Source organism: Thunnus thynnus, chromosome 21, assembly GCF_963924715.1.
Source record: "Thunnus thynnus chromosome 21, fThuThy2.1, whole genome shotgun sequence".
Taxonomy (NCBI): domain Eukaryota; kingdom Metazoa; phylum Chordata; class Actinopteri; order Scombriformes; family Scombridae; genus Thunnus; species Thunnus thynnus.
The window spans coordinates 9,020,697-9,043,857 of NC_089537.1; the positions used below are offsets into that span (position 1 = coordinate 9,020,697).

Genomic DNA, 23,161 nt, shown 5'->3' on the forward strand with positions numbered 1-23,161 from the left:
TAAACACATTATGCTAAAATCAGCTGAGCAAATGTATTCATTTTGAACATGTTGAGGACTTAATAATAACTGTAAAGTGAACACACAAAACATCCTGTATATTCAGAAGGAGGTCGACTCCAGAACCGACATTCCATCCTCATATTCCCAAAAACTCCTCCTCGCCATGGCAACGCCAGCCAAACAAAGTGGCTTTCGATAGGGGAGAGCTGAGGAAAGTGCTGCGGCTGTGGCCATGCCAAGTGCTTTCACAAGAGGCTGGTTGTTGGACAGGACAGCGTTCAGAAACATTCCTCCGCCAGCCGCGCTGTGTGTGTGTGTGTGTGTCTGTGTGTTCGTCTGTGTGTCATCTGCCGTTCAGATGGACAGACAAGACAGGCTGGCGGGGGAACAGCAAGATAAACAGGCCAAAACTATGCAGTTATTAACCCCTCAATCAGTCCCTAGTTCTGCAGCCCACAGAGGACCCACTGTTTACTCTGTCAAAAGCCAGGCGACTTCTCAGACGCTGCAACGAAGGAAGCGTCTTGAGGAACTTGCCGACTTGGGCTTACTGGAATAGGAATTTGTATAAACTCATTATTCAGGGATGCTTTCTGAACATAGGGTGCACAGACGTCTGCAAGCCTGGAGCCTCAACCTTAATTCAAATTAAACCTCAAGCCGTCAACAAGGCCCTCTGTGGAAAACAACCCCTGTGTGTCAATAACCGCAGAGATTAACATACTAAATTGAGAAAATTCAGACAATTTCCAAACACTTCCTGCTTCATGGGGCTTAAGGTTTCAGAAATGTAGCGCCGTCACACTCTTGCATCCCAAGTGTTGAATAAACATGTAGTCGATCAGATAAGACAAAACGTTCTTTGATGTGTGTTGTCGGGTCTCTGCCTGACAAAAAGTGTAATAACACACAGATCTACACACTGAATGCAACATGCTGGGAGACAGCTCTACAATTACGCTGCCAAAGAGAAGAATGCGCAGTTCAGCTCCACTCAGTTCCTTGATGACAGATATTTCCTGCTCTTAACTGGTTATGTGCACCGTGTTAGGATGGGGAGTGAAGTTGGCTACAGCAGCAAGATAGAGCTTGTCAGTACTTTCCTAATATTCAACATTTCCCAGCAGCTGACTGGTAGTTTATAACCAGCTTCCCCCTCCTGATGGAGTGAAGTTAGGGGGGGCGGGAGGTAGGAGATAAACACGGGGAAGGACGGAGCCAGAGAGAGAGACAAAAAGGGTGTTGGCTCACTGAGTAGCAGGTGACAGGTATCAGATGGCAGGAACAGGAAACAGGAGCTCAGGGGGACCATGTGACCGAGGCCAAGCCCAGATGGGAACCGGCCCCCTGGAGGGGAGGCAACCTTGCTGGCAGAACAGGTGACAATTGGAGATGAAAGCCTCTCAGGGTGTGAGTGCTATGAAACACACACACACACCTGAGCACTCATTCTGCAGATACAAGAACTTAAACACAAACTTAAAAACCTCATTTCTATCCCCTACAAATATGGCTGGAGTTTCAAGTTCCCACGATGAGGCAGTACTCTCATACCAAAGTATGTTACTGCTACAGACAATCAGCGATTCTTCCATCCAGGCTAAACCAATCACCCAATAAAAGCTTTTGCATCAGTGCATTCCTCTCCTCTCTTGATATCGTCCAGAGCCCAATCGGTGATGAGGGGAAAGCTGGACGGTAATGCAATCATGCCTGTGAACAAGTAATTATGAACACTCACAAAGATGGCCATTCACTCCTAAGTAGGCGCTCGCAGACAGGGTTGCCGGTGTTTTTCTAGGAAGCAACTATGATGCTTTTACCCAGTCTACAAAACAGCTTTACTCCAGCAACGAAAACACAACAACACGGGAGTAGACTCACGAGTTTTTCAACTTTTTAGAAGATAGTAAAGATGTTAGGTAACTCCTACAACCAAATACCGACAAGTTGATAACATTTTTCAATCACGTCAACTCTTCCACGCGTAATAAATCTGTTCCAGTTACTTTTAAAGCAGTCAAAGTTGGTAAAGTAATAAAAATCCCTTTCAAACAATGGCAATAACTGCAATTCCCTCAATTTAAACTGGGTCTGATGTCCCTGCCGTTTCCCACCAACTGGTGTACTTTCAAATTAAACAATGGAGAACCAACAGTTTTATACGGGTCAATGGGTCAGTTGGAATAACAAGTGGGAGCAGTGGGATTTAGTGTACCGCCACCGTCTCTTCATTGTATTACTGAGCCACATCAGTCTGCTCAGTCACTCAGGCAGCATTTACAGGACTGTTTGTGTGTGTGTATTTGTGTTTGTGCCTGTGTGTGTGTGTGTGTGTTACCATTTGTAGAGTGAGACGGCACGTTGGTGAGAACCAGTGTGTTAAGTTTCCTTTACAACTTTGCGAGTGGGATGTTTTAATGAGGGCTTTGGTGAGACTTGTTTGCTTAAGGAAGATGTGAAGAGGGAGCGTGGGTGAATGATAGCGGTGTCAGCAGAGGGCAGTGTGGGGTCTCAGAGCTCCAGTCACCACAGCTCACTTGTAAATAGCCTTTAAAACCACTATGTACCAGCCTTTCTTGTGCCTATAAGACGGTGAATAACCAAATCCATCTTTGCAACAAGTCACTGGTAAAAAGTAATATCCTGTATATTTGCTGTTAAGCCTATTAAGTAAACCAAACAGAGGAAAAGCAAGCATTAAAACTGGAAATCAACACCTGCCATCTGTCAACTGTTGATAGCACTTTCTAATGTGGTAAGGAAGTCTTCATTCAACCCTTTCTAAAAACAGCTCTAGCAGATAAAACATCTAATTCTAAGTGGTTGGATGAATAAAAAGCTCAGAGTCAAACCTAATGCAACACTCCCTTTCAAACTGCTTTGGATTCCAGAGGATAGAGTGGTAGATAAATTATATTATTAGTGACTAAGACAGCTATGAGAACTGACACAGCTGCAAAGATTCTGCCGGACTATGATAACGTTTCACACAGGGGAGGATTAGGTCTGTGTAACATCCAAAAACATGGCCAACTCAAGCTAGTGTGAAGTGGCTTCTGTGGTGCTGGTACTTCTTTGAGATATCTCCTATTATTATACAGTGAATGAAGACTGGTCACCCATGAGCAACCTGTTACAGAGAGCAGTGTGTGTGTGTGTGATGAGATACACTGAGAGGTTACACAAATGACACGTTGCACGTCAGTATGTGTTGAGTGTCATAAAATGCTTTGATTTATCTGACATCTCTCTGCTTGGGTTACATTCCTGCCTGACAGACGAAGTGCGTTCATGTACCTCAGGATGTGTGTTTGTATGTGTGTGTTTGCATGCACGCTTGCACGTTTTGCAGAAATCTTTAAGTCGCAGGAGGGAAGATCCTGTGCTGTAGGTCTTTTAAGCCAGAACACAGCAGTGTTTAGAAAATCTTAGTTTTACTTTGGCTGGCGTTGCCAAGAACTCTCTGGCTACAGTAGCAGTACTCAGCATGTGTGTGTCGGGGGTGGGGGGTGGGCAGATGTTAACGTGCATATTTGTGTTTTCATGTGTATTAGCGGGGGTTTGTGTTTGTTTAAGAGTGTTTATGAGAGTGTTTATGCGCGCTGGAAGAGACTGTAAATTCACAGAGCAGAATGTTAATGTTTGTGGACCTCACATCACTCCAGACAAACTAATTAAAATGTGACTACAGATATCCAAGAGGCAAAGTGTGTGTGTGTGTGCAGCCTCACATGTGAGTAGACTCTATGTTCTCTGTATGACTAACGTTCCACTGTAAGTGCAGTGACCTGAAGCCTGATGTTCACACACAAGATAATGCTCCCATGAACATTTATTGGTAGGCCTATACCACCATATGGTGGTGTACCAATAAATGTTCATGGGAGCATTATCTAGTGTGCAGACTCTATTTTTCCATTTTTCACGTTTCTTCTGTCCAGCACCTAGTATTTATCGTTTGGATGTGCGTGCTTTTGTAAACTTTTTCCGTAGCCTAGTGTTCACAGAGGCTGCAGTGTTCCAGTCAAGTGACTCCATTTAGCTTACGGTTTCCCTCCAATCATGCCATCAGACTAGAGACAGAGCAGGCTCCTCCGGCCCTCCGAAAACACACACACACACACATACGCACACACATAACTAAACTCGACCTCCGTCTTACAGGGCGCTTTTGGTGTGCAGGGAAACCCCAGGCATCAAACTCCATGTTTACCCTCAATCACTAACCTAAAGGTCAGGTTCACAGTCTAAACATTCTTTAAAAAGGTAGAAGAGTAACAGTAGAAGAGTAGTTGGTATCATTTATACAGAAACTAAGATATCTAAGGTCTTGGCATTTTGTGAAACATAAACAAAAGAGCTGATCCGACTTGATCAGGTCTCAGCTCGCCTATAAAGGTATTCAATCAAAGAGGAAGTGAAATTACATATCATCATTAAACCTCTCCCCTATTCTTTCCATAACCCTCATTTTTGCATTTTACTCTCGCACACTTCATTTCCTCTGGAAGTGAAATTCCTTTTCACACATTCCCGAGCCTCTTAATCTTGTGCCAAATCTGCCCCGTTGGCCTAGTCCTTATGTCCCCACTCTTCCCAATATCCATTCCCTCACGATACACACCAACTACACACACTGCGTACACAATACTGGGGGTGAGGGGCTCAAAAGCGAGGGGAGGGGAGAGAGCACATGCTTTTGTGCTTGCTTGGACTCTTTCAGTGTCCGGGAAATAAAAAGCTGAGAGGATTTGGTTGACTGAGTAACTTCGTCGGTCACTCGAATGGCGAGCCTCATTACTGCACTCTCGTTTCTATAGATAGCTGCGGTTATTGTTGTGGTATAAACTCAGTACATGAGTGACCGCAGACACAAGGCAGCCATAATACAACGTAAATCCGCATTAAGAGGGAGTCCTCCTCCTCCTCCTCTTGCTGAGCTTAAATATCTTCAGTGCAGAGTTATGTGAAGTTAAAAGCAGCGGAGCAACACATGGGCTGATGTTGCTCTGCTAAGTTGGCCAAAGCGTCCCCTCCCCCTGCAGAGCACTGTTTGAAACCCAAAGTTCCCAAAACCTCTACACATGAATGACACCCTAACTGGTCCTCTTCCCCTCCTCCTCCTCCTCCTCCTCCTCCTCCTCCTCCTCCTCTTGCTCTCTCTGCTGCTCCACCTCTTTGGGTTCCCTCCATTTTCCTTGGCAGAAGGACAAAGGCCAAGCAGCCAGCCCCACACAGGCCTGTCAGTCACAGGCCAGCTCTCACTGCCCCCCTCCCTACGGCTCGGCCAGGGGATTCCTCCATTGTCTGAAAGGGCACCGCGGAGAAGAGAAAGAGGGACAGGAATGGAAGGATGAAGACTTGAAAGAGGAAAGTGGCAAAGGATAACAAAAGGCAGGAATGACTAAGAAGGATAGAGGAGGCGAGTGGGGAGAACAGGCGCAGGGAAGAAAAGGAAGATTGTGTGAGAAGTAGAGAGAGGAGAGAGCTGAGAGAAAGGGACTGACGGTGGATTATTAATAAAGAGTGGAGGGTCAACAATGGATTCCCACAGTGCACTGCACACTCTGCACCACTAATGGGAACAGAGCCTTCAGCCACTGACCAACAAATTATCTCACTCCGCTTTCAACGGCCTACAGACTCACTGCCCGTGTCTCTGACAGATAAATAATCTCATTTATTCATCAAAATCAAAACACGGAACAAGCCAATGTGGTTTTGTCCGGTCTGCTGTGGTCCATAACACAGTGTGGAGTACAATACTCCCACTGGTCTCCTCAGAAAACCCACACTTATCAGACCAACAATACAACCATCCACCTACTCACAACTATAAACCTACATTCCACTTCCTCTGCCCTCACCCTCTGCCTCCCACACAATCTCCCTCTATCGCTTGCAGCTCAAATCTGTGTGTGTAGTTGTGTGTGTGTGTGTGTGATAAAGAAGAAAAAGGAACCACCAAGAACAACCAAATCCACAAACACAGCAGCAGTACATGCTGAACTACACCAGACAGGACAGCCCAGCTAATTCTATTAACCTTAATCAAACATGCTTGCGCGCAATCTACAAGGCACATAAAGAGAAGTGGGCGTGTGTCTCTGTGTGGCCATTTAATGGTGTTTTGTGCTGTTATAAAATGCCGCGCATATGTGTATGAGTGTTTGTGTTTCACTTAAGTGGCACTTTCAACCATGACTACCCTTATCCGGCTCCAGTCCCCCAGGGTGAACAGCCCACACAGAGAGAAGGGCGTGGTAAAGCCGGCGTGAGTGACAGCCTGACTAACTCCCATCTACTTACACCTGTCCCGGGGACTTTGATCTGTGCACACAGCAAACACAGCTCCAAGACAGGCCTCGCAATGTCTGTACCTACTGCGCCACTTTAGCGGTTTTGAGCCACAGTAGCTAAACTCTGCTCTGACAATTGAGGGACGGGGGGGGGGGGGGGGGGGGGTAAAAGATGTTGCTAGCCCTAAAAAAAAACAACACATTATTCAACACTTCTGCTCTTTGCACAGTAAAGCCAAAAATTTGCATTGTGAGGAAATGAATGCAGTGTGGAGCTAGGGATTTCCTGGATGCACAAAAGCAACTCAGTCTGGAGCTTTGATAACACAACTAAATATTGTTTCAGTGTGATAGCTACGTGAGCTACAGATTGGCTTTTTATTGATGTTATATGTAAATCTTTGCATGCATGTCCCATATGTGTGGCTGTTCTAAGCAGCTGGACCCATGTTAGTTTACATCAAATTCACTAATACATGTCTAATACCTGGTGCAACTAATAGTTTGAACAAATTCTGGCATAAATATGACTCTCTCTTGTTCTGTCTGGACGTCCTGTGCTTCACTGTGCTGCCATGTTTTCTTAAGTGAAGATGAGTCAGTGCGGATGGATGAATGGTCCTAGCTGAAGGCGTTTGGGCCACGTATGTACACAATTTATGTGTGTGCATGCGAGTGTGTGTTTATGCTTGCTAGCCTCGAAGCATCCTTTTCTGGATAAGTGGGACGGATGCCTGGAAAGACTGCAGTTGAAGAAAACAAGAAAAACTGTTCAGGAAAAGAGGGAACCCCTCTATTCAGGGCGAACAAACTGAAACAATGACAATAAAAAGATCACAATAAACAACTCAAATTACCCACTGAAAATACAGTGAAGCCAGATTGTGTTTCCACGTAGCTACAGCGAGCGCCAAATGCTTGTCCAAAGTCAACATGGTTAATAAACAACCACAGTGACAACAGGGGCTTTTCCCCCCTTTTTGCCTCCTGGGAATGTGGTTCAGTTTTGTTGAGTTGACACAATAAAATATTATGTTTCAGAAGATGCCTGCCTCAATTCAGCCACGTGTACAGAACGGGAAGGTTCAGCCTAGATTCTTATTAGACAGCTGTTTTTGCGTCATCAAAAGTATACTGTAAAATAAACAGAAAGCCCGTATCGCACTGCTGTCTGTCGACGTAGAGTCCAGAGGGCTAAAGGAGGAAGATTGAGAGGGAACAGGTGGACATGGCATTGTGTGGATAAGAGGCTCCTCCAATCATAAATACACATGGATCAAGAGTATCTCTGTGACACACATACGGCTGAGTGTTTGCCACTATGACAAAGTTCAAAAATCATTTTCTGTTTGGATTCACGCACCACAAATAAATTAGTAATATGTCATCTCTTTAAAAGGAAAAAAAAAAAAATGGAGTAGTTATATATTAGCCAGCCATACCTAGCATGACTAACAATGTGAGAGTGGAAGCAGTTTTCTGTTATTATAAAATGTTCTAGTGCAACAAATGTTTCTTCCCACAGACAGATGTATAATCATGATAAACACTGTGGCATATGATGTGGCACTCTCGGTTATGCTCTCCGTAACTGAGAATGGCGATTGCTCGATGCAGTAAAGCGATTTCCAGTCAGCACTATTTTAAAAATAGACAAGTAATCCCTCCAGTGTTGCCATATTGGGGGGCTAATCACTGCTTTGGTCACTAAAACCGTCACAGTGATAGAAAAGCTTGCACCACCGGCTCTGGGACACAATGTCCACAACTTGATTAACGCAAACACACAGAGAGTCGAGTGCTGAGTCTCTGTGCAGATTTGCAATCCAAACCAAATTCAAAGCAGCAGCCAGGCTGAAAGCCTTGAACTTGATCTTTTCAGAGCTCTCTCTCTCTCTCTCTCTCTCTCTCTCTCTTGTCTGCCTACAGTATGCCTACGTTTCAGGTTTCATACAGCACATCTTTCACCTGACTAAAACAATCAGAACACTTATGCAAGATAATCAATAGACTGTTATTGACAACATCCTACTTCTACATTAGAGAAAGCAGGAAACCACTTCAGACTACAAAGTGTGCACAGTGTGTTTCAGCAGTGTGTGACTGCTGAGGGAATGAGCAAACAGACATGTTTTTAGGGCTGCAACGATTGGCTGATTGTTTGATTAGTCGACCGACGGAATAACAATTTTGATAATCATTTAATCATTTTTTGGGGACTCAAATTCTCTGATTCCAGATTCTTAAATGTGAATGATTTCTGTTTTTTTTAGTTCCCTATGATACTAAACTAAATATCTTTGAGTTGTAGACTCTTGGTCGGGACAAAACGAGACATTTCAGGTTGCATCTTGGGCTTTGGGAAACACTGATCTGCATTTTTCACTATTTTGTGAGATTTTTAAAGTTAATTAACAAATTAATAATCAAGAAAATAATCTGCGGATCAGTCGATAATGAAAATAATCCTACATGTATTCCCAAACTTGGCTGCTTCAGTCGGTGGCAATGAAACAAATTTAAAGCCCACTCAGCCTACAGAAGGTGTGGTGTAACCAACACCGACACTGCCTGGAAATGTAAATGAGCAGCGGTCCTGCAGGTGTCCGAGAGTCACGGAGCAAATCATGATCACGCAATGAAAACAAAGTGAAGGGCCTAAATTTTGCATGTAATACTCATTTGTTGGTATACTGATGAAGAGAAAATGCAAACTGCTGGAGCCAGGCCTGTCAATTATTGGACTTGCAAAACTCTTTTGGTGCTGCTTCATTCAGACTTTGCTGTTCAGTTGAAGTAATTGCCTGAGATTCTCCAGCTATGCTCTCACACAGGAGGAATGAATGAGTACACAAGGATATTAGAAACTGTAACCCCCCCCCCCCGGCCCCCCTCCTCACTCCCTGACTTCATCACATGCTCTCTTCCATTCTCCTTCTGTGTTCCCACAAACATGACACAAAACCAGAAGCCCTATTGTTTATAGTCCACAGAGGACGTTTGGCTCTTTCCTGGATGGGCTGGATCCGGTATGTGCGGCCTGCCTGACTGCCAGCTCTCCGTTTGTCCCACAGTGAAGCTGTGCTGCAGGGGAGCATCGCAGCAACCCGGCCACGGCACAATTAATTTGCTAAATAGTATACAACAATCAAAAAATAAATAAAAAAAATGCTACAGTAAGAGGAGCAACTCTGGCTCTGAAGCTGCTTGATTCGTCATAAATAGAAAGAAGGGTATTCAACAGGCTTTGTGAAGCACAAAGACGGTGCTGAGGTCATGGTTTAAAATGGAGGGTGGAGCCAGATGAGCTTTAAGCTTTCATATCGAGCCTCGCAGGCACCAAAGGGGGATGTGGTCTTCACATATAATCTCTTACAGTATATAATACTACACAGCGTCATTATGTGGACTCAAGCCGTGTAAAAAGCCATCAGTGAAGTAAAGCCAGTGAAAAACATTATCAAACTGTTTTTACTGCAGGGATATTTTACTCAAATAGAGATCAACTTGTGCTCTATGTTGAGTATTATACATTAGAAAAGTTCCTGAGTGTGTGTGTGTGTGTGTGTGTGTGTGTGTGTGTGGTGAGTGCACAAGCACCCTTGGTACAATTGACTCATTGTGTGTGTCCAGGTTGTGGCCTCCCTCACAGGATCATGTGGCTCGGTGTCTATCATTTTCCAGTAACGGTCTCTGCACTCTCCCTCTTGCAACGGGCTTCATTCAGGTCTCCCTCTTTACATTTCTCTCTCAGGAATGTTCTCTCAACCATTTCAAACTGACATGGAAATACACAGCTGTGACGTGCCAAAGCCTGACCAGTGTTTCCCATGCTATGTTAATATTTGGGTCACCTGCATGGACTTTTTTTTTTTTTTACTTCAAGATATCCGCCATATTCACTCATGAATTAGATCTTAAACCTCCTGCAGTTTCAACAGATTTCATGACTCAGTCGTGAGGCTGGAATGAAAATAACCCTATCGGGTGGCATCAACAGCCGGCCTGGTGCTGCATAGACATGAGCTGACAAACATCTGTCAGTTTTCCCTGGATCCAACAAATCTGGATTAAACAGGGACTCCCACTGTTTTTGAGTAAATAAATCACAAAGGTTAGAGTTGGGGCTAAATTTTCTTTTTGTGCACAACCAAATGGCAATATAAAACAATAAATGAAGTTAACCTACTTAATATAATGTATGTATCTTTTCGTTAATGCACAGTAACATAAGCCTATATATTTGTAGTGCTGTTAGGACGGATCTTCAGCTCTACAACACTAAGTTTAGTAAGTAGGTCCACAAGTGCAGCACAAAGTTACCTCTATGTAGTTCACCCATCTAGCATCCGAGCCCCTGTGGAATAATAACTGTTCCACTTTAGGTGTTGCTATAAAGTGTATCTGCCTTGCTGCTGTAGCTTTTTCAAAGCCCAAGGACAAAGTGTGGCTTTGAGACAAGCAGATGTACTCTCTCCCTCTCTCTCCCTCTCTCCTCCTCCTCCTCCTCCTCCTCCCCCCCCTTTCTCTCTGCTTCTGTGTGACAGGTTTGGCTCTAGCAGAGGCCAAGGTTTCGGTGTTGCAAGCAGATTTGGATAAAAAAAAAAAAAAAGCAATCGGTAGGGTCTCACACAAAAGGTACAGTAGTAGGTCTGCAGTGACAGGGAAGCCCCAGCCCATCTGGTGTCTCTCCCTGACAACACAGGGTAAAAAACGCGCCCCCGCATCAGGCAAACCACTGGCCCTGGGAGATCCATCACCTTGGAGACCAGCGTTTGTTCAATGAAGAAGCCAGGGAACAACGAAGCAGAAACCTCCCCGGTGACGCTTGACTGACGATGAAATGAAAACTTAGCCTCATTGGATTCAGACACATAATCTGCTCAGATAAAATGCAGTATGTGGACATCTGCACTGTATCCTCACCACAAACAGTACAACCACTCCTGCAATGTAATTTGGCTTTATGTCCATTATCATTTCATCTCTGTGTTGTGGATTCTTTCTTTATAAACCCTCAGCCAGAGGAGCACTTAACACTTTATCACATACCCTTACCTTTCAATACAAGACAGAAGAAAAGGATGCCGTTACTTAGGATTACAAGCCAGACCCCATTAATATGTCATTGAGACAGCATAATTACAGAGTTGGCTTCACACCCCTCCCACCCCTCCCTCATGACTCCGGAGAGGATCAACGCCAGGAACGACCAAAACACTAGCCCTAAGCCCACGGGGAAGCACATGCTGATCCCCCCCAAGGCCGACTGAAACACGCTCTTCTACATGCCCGATGTCGTGAACCTGGTTTGTGATAGCAGATCTAAAAATACACTCCAGAGGAGCTGATGCACATAAAATCAATCACACGGTACTTCAGAGCACAGATATCACATTTTGTACGTTTGCCAGCATGCCATGTTACCGTGGCTAACATACTATGAGGTGAGTCCAACCAAACCTTGTATATGTACACTCAATCTGTACTTGTCCTTGACCTCACCTGACATCTTCCTGCGCTCAAAAGAGCCGTTAGACTGCTGAGCTGCGGCAAACGTCATACATGCAAATCACTGTTCCCAAACTGACACCGTGTCTACACGGGAGGAGTAGCATGAGCAGCACGTTAGCAGAGAAGGAGCTACTTCTACGTCTGTGTGTCTACACAGGATGCATTCATGCACGGCGTTGAGTGTGTAGGTCACCCACATTTTGGAAGCACTCGGAGCGTAATGTACAATCACTCTAGTTAGTCACATAAAACAAGAGTGCTTCGGGTCACGTTTACATGCATATAGCACAAGCCGTTACGCAGCCCCGTGTAGACAGGTGTATTGATTAAAATAGAAGTGAATCTGTTCTGTCAGACGCACTTGAGAAGGACGACTGAAAAACACGACCGAAACACTTTCTGTGTACACCTGGCAGCTGTACATACTCTGCAGCCTGTTCCAGCAATCCTCCTGTGGTTTGCAAATCCTTAATTACATCACACTCCCACAAAATTAGTAATATGAAGTTATAGTTTATTTATGAGGTGTCCATTGTAAATATTAGGAAGAATAAAATGTTAGAAATTGCTCTACTTACAAAATAAGGGGTTACAAATAGTGGAAACTTGTGACTGACATGTCCGGATGTGCCGAAGTGTCGGCCTGCAGAGGGCAGCTGAGGTGCAGTGGTGAAGAAGAAAGAAGTTCAGCAGTGACAGCCGGGTCATTCAACCACACACACACACACACACACACACACTGAATCCCAACATTTAAACTTGCATTATTAAAACTTTTCATGCAACTACATGCAACTACACTGTCACAATCGTTTTAGCTTTTGTAAATATTTTATTACATATTGTCAAATATGTAATAGCAAAAGGTGGAAATAAATCAAAGACATGGTGGAGTAAGGTAGAAATGTGCCCACTCAAGTTTAACAATGAGGGTGAATATCTGCATAACACAGTCTAGAAACAGCTATTTGCTTTTTGTGGCTAATAGACACAACTAGAGCAGTTAAACTACTATGGATTAACAAGACAAAATTTTGCCTTTCGGCCTTGTATTTGTTGTTTAATGTACTGTGATCCAGATATTTACTGATCAGGGGTGTCTACTGACAAAATAAAAATAAATAAATAAATAAAGCGTATTGTTAAATAAGACCTTGGTACAGGCATCTTACTGAGCAGTGCAATTGAGATATCTTCTACATCTTTCCAGCCAAACTCCTCTGCAGTATTCCCATTTGTGTTGTAAGTCCCCGAAGAACGAGGGCTGGCTTAATTAAAACACCGTTAGAATGAGAGGAGACTGACACGGGAGACTGAAATGAAGTTTGATTAGATTCGTAGTTCGACTGAAGCAAGATGTGCGTATCATGCATGCTTCCATGTTAGTCTAAGTATAGCGGCTGTGTGTGGGCCTTAACTACAGGAATGTGAGATGAGTAAGTTCAAGTGTGTGAGAGCGAGAGAGAGAGAGAGAGAGAGAGAGAGAGAGAGAAACACAGGAGTGAGTGAGCAGGGCAAAACTCCTGGAGATTCCAGGCATGCCTGCATTTCCTTGGATGTGTCACGTGCTGCAGTGCAAACACAGCCATGGTAAGTTAATTACACGGAGCACACACCACGCTTCTCGCTTTTTTCCCCCCAAAAAATGTTTCAGACTTCAAGCAAAACCATTATTAAGGGAACGTTGAGGCAAAAGGTGCTTAAAATGCTACTTATGGTAGGCAGGTCCATCCCATAGATGAAGATTTATATTTTCTGTGAGGCTCCGGGAGTCTAAGTATTGTTTTGTGATGTTGACTGAACTCTCACACACACAAACACACACACAAACACACACACACACACACACACACACACACACACAAAACACAGATGGAAGAAATATTATTAGAAAGCTGCCCGGTGGGAATAGAAAGCAAGGAGAATGAACACAAAGAGTTGCATTGTGCATTGCTGCAATTCCTCGAGTGAAAATAACTGACCTTTTACTATAAACAATGCACTAACAATCAACACTTAGTGAATCAGTCATCAGATTTGGCTGTTTCTGTTGTGACCAGGTCAACTCATTTAAATGCTGAGACATCAACACAAGAAATAGTAAAGGAAAGGGTTAAGTGTTGAGGCCAAAACACCCCCCCCCCCCCTAAAAAAAAAAAACCCCACAGTGAGCCAAAAATCGAGGCATTCTTGCTGCACAGGAGATGAAAAGATGTATTTGGGGGGCCTAGTGATGTGCACGCACGCACCAGATAGTGGACATGAATTGCTGCCATCTCATATTCGACAGACCTGTAACTGCTTCATTTGTTATTCATCGCTGGCGTGAGCGTGACACATACGTGCGTGTGTGTCGCTTTGTCGTCTCCGGAGAACCCCGCTGTGCTTTCTGTTGACCTCTCTCGTCCATTCTCTCTCTCATACACACAAACATTCACCCATCAGCACCTCTATTAGGAGCCTCGGACTAATTTTGTGGCACAAACTCGCACATTCAACGTGCTTTTTTTATTGTGTTTTCTCACCAACCAAGACTGTGTAGCATTGTTAAACTCTACAAGTGTATCACAATGGTAGTAATGTCTGCTCAATTTGAGGCTAGAAAAGATGCTTCCAAATCAAAACTGTAGACTTTTTCCACACAGGTGGTCCTGACCCCCTAAGACTTCTATTTAGCAGCAACAATATATTAGTCTGGTGACCGCTTCGCACAACAATTCACACGCAGCCCCAGTGTGAACTTTTACACAGCTAAGTTGCTTAGGGAGATACAATAAAACAGATTTCATTTATATCTGTCAGTTTGTGACTAACAGGGGCTGCAGGAAACTTGTGCAATATTGAGGTCACTATTTATCTTTTTTTTTTTATATCTCTGATAGCAAGATTAATGATTTTACTCTTTTTAAATTGACAAAATGGCACTTTCACTGTGCTCGCCTGCAATGCACATATAATCACGCTTAAAATTCTAATTACTAAGTCCAAATATGACTTTCTTTACATGAAATCAGTGTTAAAATATTAAAATATAATCGTTATATGAATTATAACAGTTATATGAATAATAATAAGGCTATGCTCAAATGGCAGCACAAGCATGTTACTAGAAAGAAAAATCACTACAGACAAGACATTAAAACTGCTTTTGCTATTTAAAAAAAATTTAAACATTAAAACAATTGCAGATGCTTATTTTACTCGTTTAAAACGATAAGAGATTTAACAAAAATCATTAAAATGACTGTTGTCCATACTTTCAGAGGCTGTTGTAACTTATTCCAAGTGGATGAAGGTGCCAACATGAATGCTCTTTTACAGAGTTCACTGATACTGAGAGAGCACTAGTTGTAATTTGACTAAATATCAAGACGAAATATGAAAATCTGTTTCAATAATGGAGTGGATTTATTTACAGATTGTTAGACGGATGGCACACAAAAAATATATATATATAAAACGTGATGAGTGTAGATGTTATTGCTGGTGGCCTTAAGCAGATTACTGGCATATACAGAGAAAGAAGATGTGTGTCTATAACAAGACGTTCAGTGATACTGGCTAATGGAAGACCAAATCAATAGCGTGATCAATAAGGAAGGGAAGCAGACACCACAGCAATTTAGATAAGTTGCAAATGATTATTCAGTCAATGATAACTTTAGTGACCAGGAAACACAAAGCTCTGCAATAGGGTCTTGTTATTGCATGGTACACATATTAGGTAAATGTTGTGTATATGCATGCAGTGAAATTTGTTTCAGCAATGTGTGCGCTTGAGAAAAAGTACGGACGCCCGCACATAAACAGGTGCCCGACCGTCTCACTTTACTGCACAAAAAGCTTTTCAACTCCACTGCAAGCAAGCTATAAATATCACTTGTAGCTGATTACACATTTTAAAGTCCCCTCTTCCACTCAGAAATATGTTTTTCCCTCCTTGTTCCTGCAGTTAAATGTTTGAGCTTCGCTGTGCAGAATGATGTATGTGCAGTTTGACACTTGAAGGCTGTTTTCACTTTCATCCGCTGTTAAGTGGAAAGTTTCTCTGTGCTCGTTGAAAATTTGATTTCCTGCATATGAGCAGGATTTTTGACATCACGACGAGTTCAGAAGCCAATCGTGGTGCAATATTCGATTTACACAAGTGTGATGTGGAAACTTGAGGCCGCCAGTGCACATTAGGAAGAGACTTTTCAGTGAAATGTGAGACATCTTGTGTCCAACAGTTAATCTGAAATTAAACATATTTGCCATTTTAAGGATTTTTAAAAAGGGGTAATTATACTTTTTTTGTGGAAAAAAACATATCAGACACATATTATTGTCACTAGCAGAGTATTACATATCTTAATACATGTCTGAAGGGGATTGTTAAATATTTTCCCAGATTAGCTCTTGTTCAAGACATAAATATTAGCTTGAGAGGTTTCTTTTTTTGGACCCGTTTAGGCCACACACACACACAAACAGACAGTTAAGTTGTAGTTTTTTTCCATGACTTTGACATTTTAAAAACAGATTTAATTGAGTAATTTATGCTTTGGGATTTGTGGGCTGATTCGCTATTCATTTCCAGCTCTTTAAGAGCAGTTGCGATCCACAAAATCAGAAAGTGCAAACATTTCTGCTATTGAGAAGCACACTACACTAAATCTTATATAGTAGTTTGGGGAAAATCATCATTAAAAACTGACTGGTTTAGGGACAATTATTCCCTAAATGGAATAAAATGTTGAGGATGAAAGGTGGTGAGATAGTTGAGTCGAGTGTAGAGTAAATGGTGTCGACACTGCCATCGTAGTAACACTGCTGCAGCCACAAGAGTATTACTGCACTCCTTTATCATGACTCTTGAGCTCTGGGGCTTAAAAGTCATTCACGGGTTGGTGCAACATCTTGTAGGATTAAAGACAAACATAGTGCTTTGTGTCACTTATCATAAACACAATCAGTTGGAGGCACTGTGCGCTTCTGAGTGTGTATACAGGAGAGAGTGAGGAGCAGGAAATAAAAAAAAAAAAAAAACACTGCTGTACTAGGAGGAGTAGGAGGAGGAGGAGGAGGAGGAGGAGAGGGGGGGGCAGAGGAGTAAACAACAAATAAAACATGAGCAGATTTTTCCCCAAACCTTCTGTTTTCATGCTTGGATTTAAAGTTCCCCAACGCCCCACTAACATGGTCCAGGGAGGAGATGGCCTCACAAAAACAGGGCATTCCATGGCTCACTTGATTATTCCCACTTCCTGCTTGCAGAGACGCTCCCAACAAAAAAGGAATCAACAAGAGAAACAAGGACGTCAACAAAATCAACGTGGCTCAAACCTAAACGCTGACTGAGTGCTTGAGTTGCCTAACAGAAAAAAACAAACAAACCAGGGCTTTGTGAGAATCCCTGAGGGAACTCTGCCACTTAGGGTGTTTTTAAACCTATAGTCTGTTTGCTTTGCTCCCAATCAGTGGATGAGTTACTAATTTGTTGCATTTCTCTTTGGTTCAGTTTGGTTTCACACACACAAAAAAAGAAGCGAACCAAAATGTATCAACAAAAGCCATGTGGGAGCTGTCACTCCATTAATTAGTCAGAAATCAGAGTAAGGAGAGTTTGTTTTTCTTCCGGCATATTTATCCAAAATGGACCATCAGCAGAGATAGAATTTCTTCCTAATTACAGTCATCGTTTGGACCATATAACAAACCAAAATAGGCAAGCAGAACAGCACATCTGAAGGCACTTCAAGGCAACGTCTAGAGAGCAATGTGTTGCTTCATGTTAGGTGAAGAAGATGTGCTGCCTTCAGTCTGCTGAAGAGGAGAAGGGAGGACACAATGAGCGCATACCTGCCTGTACATAACAACATAATAATAACATAATGCACAGTGCAGCTGGCTATGTGAGCTGGTTTAATCCAAAAAAAAAAAAAAAAGTGCAATGCTTTCTCCAGTTGGGCCGGATCATGTTCATACCGCAAAAGAACTGAACCGGAGTTCATTTGTAACCGGACCGAAACCACCTCTTCAACAAGGTCTCGGTCTGGTTGTTCTGAGAGCGATTGTTGTGTTCACACCTGCCCAAACCAACCGCACCATGGGGGTAAAAGCACCGGGGTTCGATTCAACCAAACTAAACAAGGCAGTTGTGAAAACACCATTAGACTAGCCCAGACAGACAGTCAGGCTTAAGTGGCCACCTGTTTCAAAACATAGAAATTGAGAACTGCTGTTGTGGAAGCTGTTGTGTAGACGAGTTGGTTGCTTATTGGTTAAATTCCAGTTTCCGCTATTATCCACCACACTGACGGGTAAATGTTTGTACCAAAATAGTCATGTGATAAAATATCTGGCATGACGGCTCAGAAGGAATTATCCATGTTTGTCCCAGTACAGTGTAGACATACGCACCATGTGTGTTTGAACACATCTAAACTGTGCCACGAAACGTACTCGAGATGGTCTGAGGCGAAGGAGCACCAGCCATATTTTGCCCAGTGAAAAAAAATATGCTTAGCTGGTGGATTTTTTTTCATCCACCAGTCCCCTTGGCAGGTGAGTGAAAAAGTTGATTTCAGACACTGGATGGAGATAAGAGCTGATGGTGAGGGACAGTGACCCATTCAGAGCCACAAGTACACCAGGCTGAGGATGTGAGGGACTATCAGGTTTCAGAGTGATAGATAGAGGCTTTCAATGACTGTGTGTGGCCAGCAGATAAAGGGCAGCATTTGTTTGTGGTTGGTTTTAATGCCATTCCGGGTGACCTACTCCTCCACAGGGACATCAGTACCCTGACAGATTAGCCTCAAAGGGCCATTTGTGTGACTGAGAGTGTAGTTCCTGAGCTCCTGTATGATCAAAAGGTTCAGAAACAGCATCCCATCCCAAAGAAATGTCATTGCTGAATTTAACCACTCTGAACTTCACATGTTCATTGGCCGCGGTCCCTTTTTTTTTTTTTTTTTAATCTGCAGTCATAACCTGCTAAAATGCGTGAATGCCGCAAACAGGCAGTTTGCTCAAGCAGAACAAACATCTGGCACAAGTTGACCTCAAACTGTACTACTGACAGGATGGGAAATAAACCACATACAAAGCAATTACGACTGGCTGATAAGTGAGTCTGTTTACTAAGCTTTACTGACAGCAACAATTACTGCATTTGCAGCAGGGCTTTTCTAGTCAGGAGAGGACCTATGCAGGGCAGTGTAGTTTAAAGTACAGATGTGCAGAGGTTTTGTGAATTTTTTTTCATAATTTAAGATCAATATACATTAAAAGACTTTTACATTTACTAAAAGTATCCCCAAACACAGTCAGACATAATTTGTACCAAGTACAATAAAATGATGACTTAAGACAAGACTGATTTTGACCAGCTCAGCTGCAAAACCCTGAATTTGCTCCTTATAATGCTGACATGAGACATTTGCTAATACAAAAAAGTTGTTACCAGCCACTCTGGCCACCGGACTGACTGCATTTTAGTTTATGTATGTTTGTAAAAAGGATTTAAGAGTGCCACTCCCTACTCTGGATACAGTCAGGCCTGTGCCCTTTACCTCTGAGGTTTTTTAACACCGGCTATTGAGAAGATGAGATCAACACATAAATACAGCTGGACAGAGAAAATGGCGTCACCTTGCACATCTTGTCTGCGTGTACTTAATGCCTGTAGCCAACAGAGCTCCCATCCTATCACAGTGCTCCAGCAGGGCATGCGGCAGCCACAGACTCTCCCCTATCGCAAACAGCTGCCGCCACCAACACAGCCATCAATTATTCACTGGAGCCTTGCCTCCGTGTTTACCTTTGAGGCTGGCGACCGAGGCCGGAGTGCTGCGATACAACAGTGCAAGTGTACAGACCAGTTGTTAAGTCCAGAACACACCGCCACCGCGGCGAGGCAGGTGATCATCGGGCGCACGTCATAAGACAGCCTCAGCCCGAACAGGAGATGCTACTGTGGGTAAAGTCACGCAGGGTCGGACGAAAAACATAATAATGATGCCACTTTGAAGTACAGAGCGGTATTTCTCAGCGTTTTTCTACCTCAAATACGACCTTTCCTTTTTCAATTAATCAACTCGTTTTCTGTTAATAATTTGTTCTTGGAAATATGAAGAATAGTGAAAAACGCCCGTCACAAGTTCTTGAGCTGAGTGCCCATGTTGACACATTCAAATTGCTTGTTTTGTCCAATCAACAAGTCCACTATCCAAAAAGGTATTCAAATTTATAATGATGTGAAAAAGAAAGGTAGCAAATTCTTTACATTTGAGCAGGTGGACTCAGGCAAAGCTCTGCAATTTGGGCTGAGAAAAGATCTTACAATTAAGCAAAATTGCTGTTGATTTATTTGGGGGGGGGGCTTTTCAGGGGCACTGACATTGAAGAATAGGTCAGTTTGACACCAAAAATACTACAGGCGGCCATCTGTAAGCATTCTGTATTGCAGCGCTGTGTTTTTCACTGTAGTTTTAACATTACACAGTTAACCTTGCTACTATTTCCCAAGAAGAATGTATGATTTTGTAAAGTGAAAGGGAGGGTGAGGGAGGAGAATGTCTAAGCAGTGAGTGTGCGCATATGCTTGTCAGATAGAGTGAAGCAAAAGATCCATCTACGCGGCGCAGAAGTCTCCTCTGACAGCTCTTTCCCACCTGACACTGGATGTCAGCCCAGACTCCGGTGTTCATGTATAGATGGATGGCCCCAACATCAGAGTCCCAGAGGGCCAGGGATCAGTGGAACTCAGCCCCCAGATCACTTCCTCCGGTAGAGGTGCCAGAGCCCCCCCCCCCACCCACCCACCCCCCACCCCTTCTCCTGTTAATCCTTCTCCAGAATAAAATACACCCCCACCGCCACTACACACACACACACAACTCCCATTACCCCTCTGCCCCACCACATTGGGAGGAGGGGGGCAGGCAGGATGTGAGACCAGCTGGTCATCAGCTCAGACAAAGAAACCTGCTGAATGTGCTCCAGCATCAAAAAGGAGCTCAGATCTCTCACATTGCTGTTTCTTCGTGGGTTCACCAGCTCTGGATCTCTTTCACTTTTTACCAATCCTGTATTAGGGGGATGGGGGGGGGGGGGCTGATTACAGAATTTAAAACTCCTACACCTGTTTTTCCCACAATATATTCTTCTATAATTGGGATGGGGGTAGTCTCAGTTACAGCCAAAGACTGAGGAAATCTTATAGCCTGTCCTGACACATGGAAACAAAACATTCACACAACAAATCTTATTTTAGATTCAGTTACACTTTGTGAACAATAGCCCTGCCGGCTTCCACATGCTTTACTAAAGCAGGAAAGAGGAGAGTAGTAGAGTGAGAAAGAGCTGAGCCAGAGGAAAGATGTGGTTTTACTGCAGAGAGGCCAGTGGCAGGTGTAATTTATCTTTCGTCATAGCCTAGTTCAGCCCGTCGCTGGGGAGATAGAAACCAGGACTCTCCTGTAGAGTTAACTGGAAACTCAGGGAGGGGAGAAGGACTGCAGAACTCAACAGCACACTGCAGGGACATGGAGTAAAGTATAGAGGTCCTAGATTGTTAAACCAAACTTCCCTCAGTGAGCAGCAAACTTTTCCCTGCATTTCTCACCCCTCCTATACGAATTATACAGCAGATGGGTGTAGCACCACTCATTCTCAATCAGACGGAGCCGGTTTTCTGTCTTCCTTAAGATAATAATAAAGACTTATGTAACAAAAACATACAACAAAAACACTTGAATATTCAAGATTAGGCAAACAATTGGAGACCATTTCACATTCAGCAAGAGCTGACTGAAGGGGCCTAATTTAGGTCTCGTTTGACCCAAGGGACTCGAGAGAAAAGCACTCAGATTTTTATCTGTGCATTTATGTGCTCGAAAAGAGACCCATACGGCAGAGAAGCAGATCCCAGAGGAGGCGAACACTTAGTTGCACTGGCCTGCATGCAGGGGGGTCGAAAATGTGGTGCTGAGGGGCGTTTTCACGGCCGGGTGAAGCCCTAATCTGTCCTTTAGCCGCAGATCTGTTCGCACACACACAGAGGGGGCACTAGTGACAGCTGAGGATTAAAAAGATTGCACAGTCATCCTTCCTATCTATCATGCACATATACATCTTTATTCAGACTGCAAACTATCCAAACATCTAATTTTCCAATTTCAGGCAAAGCTTGACCTCCAGTTAGTAGGAAACAGAATCATAAACTGGTAAACACATGGAATCAGTTATATTGAGTTATAGATTTCCTCGCAGCCCAGTTATTGGGTGCAGAAGTTCTCGTATTCCTGAAATTGTAAAGGCAGGATCTCAGAACTGTAACATATTACAGCGTACCTGGAAGGTCCTATTAGGTAATAATACTGGGAGTGACATGCATAAAACCTGTTTGGCAAAGTTCTGATGGGGACACACCCATCAGGGATTTGTTCCCTATTTCAACAATGGAAAAGCAGAGACAAGAAGAAGTAGATATAGGCCTAGTAGGCCGTTGTTTGGACTACCGCATACTGTACCTGGAGCCCAGCTACCTTCTCTAAAAAGTGACCTCCTTGTGCTTTTTAGCAGGTGTAACTGACCTACAACAGATCTTTAAAATGATCATTTGAGTCGTGATATGCTTGAAGTCTTAATGTAAGGCTGGTCATGGGCAGTGCAGAGCACACAGGAAACACAAAGAGCCATGACATTGGATATGAGGGGGGCAATCAGACTGGTGAATGGACTTCTTTGTAACCTGTCATGGGACTTGAGAATGGCTAAAAAGATAATTCCCTCTTCCTCAACATGATCTTTGAGGCAGGGCTAGTTTGGCAAAGCAGCAAAAAGAAACTCAGATCACTTTGCTGTAAGCACAGGACATTTTTATATACATGCAATTTATTATAATTTTATTATTTAATTTAATTTTCCCATTTTAAAAACCTACAATGGTCTTGATGTCGCAGACGGAGACGTCGTTACTGCAGCGAGCATAATCTTAGATTGGTGGGCAGTGCGGGGGGGTGAGTCACAGCAAACTTAAGGAACGAACTGTCAGGACATCTAAATCTCCATCTGTTCACTACGTTAAACCCCTACGGATACGATCTAGACCCATCCACCACCAACAACACATTAAATATCTCTACACATCACAACTGCTTTACTGTTCATTATTAATTCAAAAAGAGTTTCCAGCATTTAAAACATTTTAATGGCCATATTGATTATGTCATTGTGTATTTTATTTGTTTCAAAATTTTATTACACATATTAATTTACATGACTGAGACTAACCTTGCCTGACTGGTCTGTAGGGTTGTGACTGTGTCCCACGACCTTTGTAAAGGTGTCTCCTC

At 43.3% G+C, this 23,161-nt stretch overlaps 1 protein-coding gene across 16 annotated transcripts in view; it reads right to left on the reverse strand.

The window, feature by feature from the left end:
- scrib (scribble planar cell polarity protein) overlaps positions 1 to 23,161 on the reverse strand; it is a 68,550-nt gene that overhangs the window by 42,030 nt on the left and 3,359 nt on the right. The window lies entirely within an intron of this gene.